Source organism: Eublepharis macularius, chromosome 9 (genome assembly GCF_028583425.1).
Source record: "Eublepharis macularius isolate TG4126 chromosome 9, MPM_Emac_v1.0, whole genome shotgun sequence".
NCBI lineage: Eukaryota > Metazoa > Chordata > Lepidosauria > Squamata > Eublepharidae > Eublepharis > Eublepharis macularius.
In genome coordinates this window covers 19,438,340-19,444,339 of record NC_072798.1, presented here as the reverse complement: position 1 = coordinate 19,444,339, position 6,000 = coordinate 19,438,340, and the positions used below count along the sequence as shown (strand labels likewise).

The 6,000-nt window shown below is 42.2% G+C and overlaps 1 protein-coding gene across 1 annotated transcript in view; it reads left to right on the top strand.

The window, feature by feature from the left end:
- The first annotated feature begins 231 nt into the window (after positions 1-231).
- CALD1 (caldesmon 1) overlaps positions 232-6,000 on the top strand; it is a 231,441-nt gene continuing 225,672 nt past the window's right edge. The window contains exon 1 of the mRNA XM_054988476.1: positions 232-383. The gene's annotated coding sequence lies outside the window, so the exon portion shown is untranslated. The remainder of the gene's footprint in view (positions 384-6,000) is intronic.

Below are 6,000 nucleotides of genomic sequence, written 5' to 3'. Positions count from 1 at the left end.
GGACACTTTTGGCAGCTTGCACGAATTTTCGGAGGCTTTTCGGTCTTGGTTTTCTTACGAGTGGCTTCCTGAGCGTGCCTAGAGAATGACAGGCATCCCTTCAGGCTGGCTGACCCCACCTTTGGCTGCAGCCTCACCATTGGCTGCTTATTAGAATAAATTGAGGACAATGCATACCAGTGGCTGCCAATTTTAAACATAAGGGATATGTATCCACTTAGCTTTAACTTTTGGGAGGGGCCAAGGGAAGTCTGAACTAGTTCTGTGGACTAGGCTGGTGGGTTTAGACTGCCGGGGAGGGAGACACTTCTTCTGCGCTCCCGCTTAAAACAGCCAGCGCCTTCTCGTTACCTACCTGCTTGAAAACTCTTTCAGCTGCTGAGGTAAGGGCTTAATAAACAGCAATGAATGATTTCTCTTAAAAGCAGGGCAGTGATGTGGCTTTTGCATTTGCACAATACATAGTTTGCACAGGGCTTTTTTAACAGGTGAAGAGTGCTGGCCACCACCTAGGGCAGGCATTCTTCACCTGTTCAAAGGCACTCTTTGCCTTTTTCCTATTTTGAACGGACAGGAAAGGTCTTAGGAATCTAGCTGTTGTTCCCTGAAGATGAGGTCTGATTGCACGTGCCTCTGTACAGTGTATATACTGGGACAGAAGGAAGCTCGCATGGGCAGGGTACGCTATCTGCCTGACTCTGTCCACCCACCCATCTTCCTATAAGGCCTGGCAGTTGTTGGACTTCCATTGGCACATAGAGTCTTTTCTATGGAACAGTTAATCTGTTTATATTTTATTTGTTATGGGGGCATTCTGCAATTTTTTTTAAAGTGTTCTCCCCCCTCCCCTTTCTCTTTTTTGCAATCTAAGACCTGGTCTGCAAAAACTTAGCACAGTAATGAAAAGGCACCTCAGACAGATTTGGCAAAGTTCTGGTGAATGTTATGGATTTGATACATTGCTGAAACAGATGTCCTTTCTTGGCTCTCTTTCATAAAAAATGGAAACAAAAAAAAACAAGCTTTGTTGACAGCGAACGCCATCCGTTTCGAGTTTTTAGCTTTCTGCATATGATACTGCCTATTGCCGGGATGTTTCTTATTGAGGGAGCCTTTCCGGTTAATAGGAAAAAGAAATGTTCATGGGTGGGACTGGCGGATAATAAAGTTTGTATGTGGAAGACGGATTGCCGTTCCAGAAAGAGAGGAAGCAAACTTTTTTTTTTGCCCCTGCGGCACTTCTGACATGCACAGATGGCTTTGTAAGAGTCACCCAGTAAGCTTCCATGGCAGAGTGAAGATTCGAACTTGGGTCTCCCAGATCAGTCTAACACTCTAACCACTGCACTATATTCAGGGAGCCAAAAGAAAGACTAGAAGCAGCAAAGCTTAAAGTGGAAGAGGGGAGAGAAAAGAGAAGATTTCATACTCAGATCCAAGGACCAATGCAGGAAAAATAGTTTTAGAAGCAATGCCATCCGATCCCCGGGACATTCTCTTGCACGTGCTCCATTTGAGATGCAGGGACTGGATTTCACACCAAGTATTTTCATCTTGGGGGCCAGTTCACATATGGCATTTTTTGGTGTGCTCCTTGAAGTCAGTGATGTATAAACAAGATAAATATATCCATGGTCAGGTCCACACATCTGAAAAAGGGAACTTTACTCTAGAAAACTTACATCCTGGAAATCATAAGGTGCTACTGGGCTCAAATCTAGCACTGCCATAGAAAGTTTTAGTATATTTTTAGAGTGTCTTTGAATCCAGAGGCCCTGAAAACTGTACACCCATCAGGGAGCTAGGATAGATTGTTGCTCCCTCTCAGGTGTACGGTTGGAAAGACCTTTGGATTTCATTTATTTTGCATGAATACAACAAGCATATGAATCATTGCAGGTACACTTGTTGGGAGACTTATGACTGGCTAGAGTTCGCTGGAGATTATACACTCAGTGGTATGCCAGAGTTTTCCTCTGCATAATATGCATAAATGTTCCTATTAGGAAAGATGTAACAGATGCAATCCTGAGATCAGAAAAATGTTTTTTTAAATAGATATTTCAGGTAGAATCCCAGTAATATAATCTGTCATAGGATCCATTAAATGTTGCTTCTCTCAAAAGTGCCATTTATTTCAATACGGTTTATAAGAGGGCTGTGCTTAGTAAATGTCGCCCATTTATACCAAAGGGCCTTTTAGTCTAAAAACCCGGTCTTCGTCAGGATGCTTCACAGGATGCTTATTTTCCTACCTCCAGCTCAAATCTGCCACTGGGTGATCCTGCCCAGTCATCCATTCCGAATGTCTGGCAGTCAGGTGGACTGGAACACATTAACTGGGGTTTTGTCCGTGCATGCCTAAGTGATCCTGTGCATGCCGAGCTGTATAAAGGATGCAGAAGTAAACAAGGGATTTTGGAACTTGAAGCAGCATACTTTGATATCCTTCACTATTTTGCACTGATAAAGTTTGCAAGGGAAGGTGAATATCAGTTTGGTGCAGCATCAATATAACTGAAAAGAAAAAAAAACCCGACGAGTTAGACTTCTCTTCTTATTGTTGTGATTTCAAAAATCGGGCAATGGGATGGGAGTGAATGCGAGATTTGCTGGCACTTTGGCAGCAGAAATGGTGTATCAGGGAGGTCTCGATGCCATTGGTGTTGCAGTCTCCACAAACCCTGTTGGTACAAATGTACCAGTCCCTGCAGCTTCTAGTCCCCCATCTTGTTTGCGTAACTGCAGGTTTGGGCTTTGCTGTCTTATTCTCATTCTGGTGTTCTCCCCACCCACCACCTGAAGTCCAAGATACACATAAAACATATTTTTAAAGAAATGATTCTTTGAGGCTTTGACAGCATCCTTTTTTTTATTTCTAGAACTGAACTGAAACGGAAGTCACTTTGCCTGGACTATGTGTGTATTTTGTAAATTTATTACCAGTGTAAAGAATATTATCAGAGCTTTAGGAATTCATATATTTTGCTATATCTGAGGTCTGATTGAGATATAGCAAGGGGAGGGGCTTTGGCTCCGTGGAAGAGCCTTTGCTTGGTATGCAGAAGGCTACAGGTTCAATCCCTGGCATCTCCAATTAAAAAGATCGGGCAGTGGGTGATGTGAAAGACCTGTGCCCCAGATCCTGGAGAGCTGCTGCCAGTCTAAGTCAATAATACTAACCTTGGTGGACCAGTGGTTTGACACAGTATAAGGCAGCTAAATGTGCTCAGGTGCTGGCTGAGGCAAAAGAACTCACCTGTAGGACTTTTACACTCACAAAGCATCTAGTTTAAACTGGGCTGTACAAAGCAATGGTGTGTTTAAATGAATTTGAATGAGCCTCTGCATGAGTACAAAGTCCTACATGTGAGTACTTTCAGGGGCATCTCCTCCCACTCAAAGAGCAACAACAACCAAAGGGAAGATAGCACAAATAAATACTATACTATTCAATGACAAGCAACGTCCTCTATATTGTTATTAATTTAAGGTGCAAAGTGCATGACTTACAGTCATAAATACAGCAATCATAAGTACATCATACAGATACATCGAATAATATCATTGGACCATATAAATTCCAAGCAATAAGTATCAAGCACAAATAATCTAACTGGTACAGTCTTCAATACACAAGTTGTTATTTTCATGCGTAGACCATCCTCCAAGTAGAAGGGAACTGCATATAGTCATTCAAAGGCAGCCTACGGGTCTACACCAGCAAAATGTCCATCCTCGTTTCACGAGCAACGCTTCTTCACGGGCATATATCTGAGGCTTGGTTTCCCTTCTACTTGGAGGATGGTCTACACATGAAAATAACAACTTGTGTATTGACTGTACCAGTTGGATTATTTGTGCTTGATATTTATCGCTTGGAATTTATATGGTCCAATGATATTATTCGATGTATCTGTATGATGTACTTATGACTGCTGTATTTATGACTGTAAATCATGCACTTTGCACCTTAAATTAATAACAATATAGAGGAAGTTGCTTGTCATTGAATTGTATAGTATTTATTTGTGCTATCTTCCCTTTGGTTGTTGTTGCTCTGTGAGTACTTTCAAGTGTCACATTTAAAGCAGACCTCATGTGTTCAAGGAAATCTGAATGCGACTGGGAGAAGCTGGAGGAGAGGGGGTAGTGATGTGAATGGTAATGGATATATCTGCGGTTTGTGCTTCAGCTGCATTCTGCAGTTATTTCTGTCCTCAGAGTCATCCCCAGAGAGAATATGCGCATTTTGCACATTCCACTTTTAAAAAAAAAAAACTCAACTATCTGTGGGGGGCGGGGAGAGAGAAATAATGTGTTTGGTATTTTTGTTTGCCCAATATAACCCTGCAACAAGGTTGGAGTTCAGGATCAGGTTGTTAATCTGAAAGAAATGATACAAGCCATTTTTTAAAAAGCACTTTTACTAGATATTGATTCCCTCCTTTGCTTGAAATACTTCAGGACTTCGCAGTTCAATAGTCAATGATGTGGCCTCTGCGACCCCAGAGTTCCAGCCGGAAAGGTCATATCTAATCTGATCTCCAAAGGCCTTCTTTGAGTCAAATTTCAGCATTGGCTGTGGCAAACCGCTTTCTTTGAGGCATGTGATGACTACAGTCTCTCTCAAGAACTCCTCTGGTTTGGCTTGAGGGCGTATTGACCAAAATTGTTCTCAAAGCATTCTGAAGCTATGCAAAAACAGAGCTCTCCTCTCTCCTGCAAGTCCAGGAGAACGAAGGGTCGACAACTCTGTACAATCTCTAGTTCTTATAGGAAGAGGTGACGATGGATCTGAAACCCTCAGAGGTTCTTTGTTTGATTCTTTTGAGGTAAATGCCGAAAGAGAAAGTGACTGACCCAGAGTCACCCAGTGAGCTTCATGCCTTGAGGTGGTATTTGAACCTCGGCCCCTCCAGTCCACTCACTGCACCACACTCTCCTTTTTTGTGTTTAACACGCTTCATTTTTTGTCAGCCCCCTCAACCCACTGTTCTCTGGTCTGGTTCAGTGCCCCAGCCACGAGGGATAGAAACTTGGCTATGACTAAAACAATAAAAGTGGAGATTCTTGGCTATGACTAAAACAATAAAAGTGAATTCTGTATCCAGTAACAAATCCTACCCTTGTGTGGAATGCATGCAGCCATCATGAAGCCCATTAGTTTCAATATGACTTAAAAGCAAATCTAACTTTGTCTAGACTGTGTTGTATCCCATCTCAGCCCACCCTCAGTATGGGGAGCGGGGGGAGGGAGGGTTTACTCTAGGCCTAGAGAGAGGCTGCAGTAGGATTGGTGCATCTACCCCAGCAGTGAGAGGCTATTGAGAAAGCGGCCTTTCCCAAGATGTAAGGTTGCACCCACACGTGCACCATGCTAGCACGGGCCCTTACTAGAGGAGAGAGAGGTTGAAAAACTGACATGGTTGTATCAGAACTTCAGAAGCCAAGAGTACAGTCAGTCCATTATTCCCAAGGATTCTGTCCTGAGTGTATAATTTCAATACAGGTTCATATTTATGTGTGTATCAGTTAAGACAATAACACGAATATACAATGCTTGAGACAGAAATATTGCAACAGCAATGCTGTGGTTACAACAACTGACGGTGCTGGTAATGAATGAGTTCCATACATCCAAAGCTTATACATTAAGTCCCCAAACATAAACATAACGAGTTTTCTGGATTTTTTTTTTCTCGTTTCATATATCTTCGTCAGATAGGACTTTTCATGATAAACCACAACAGGAGAGATGGTGCCAGTACTGTGATGAATCAGAAGACCGCAGTCTGTTATACAGTTGTTGAACTGGGGGTTCCTTTCAGTTAATATATTTATAGTACTTCTGTTCCTGTTGTGGTTTATCATGAAAAGTCCTATCTGATGAAGATACACAAAACGAGAAAAAAAACATCCGGAAAACTCGTTATGTTTATGTTTTGGGACTCGGTGTATAAGCTTTGGATGTATGGAACTCATTAATTACTGGCACCA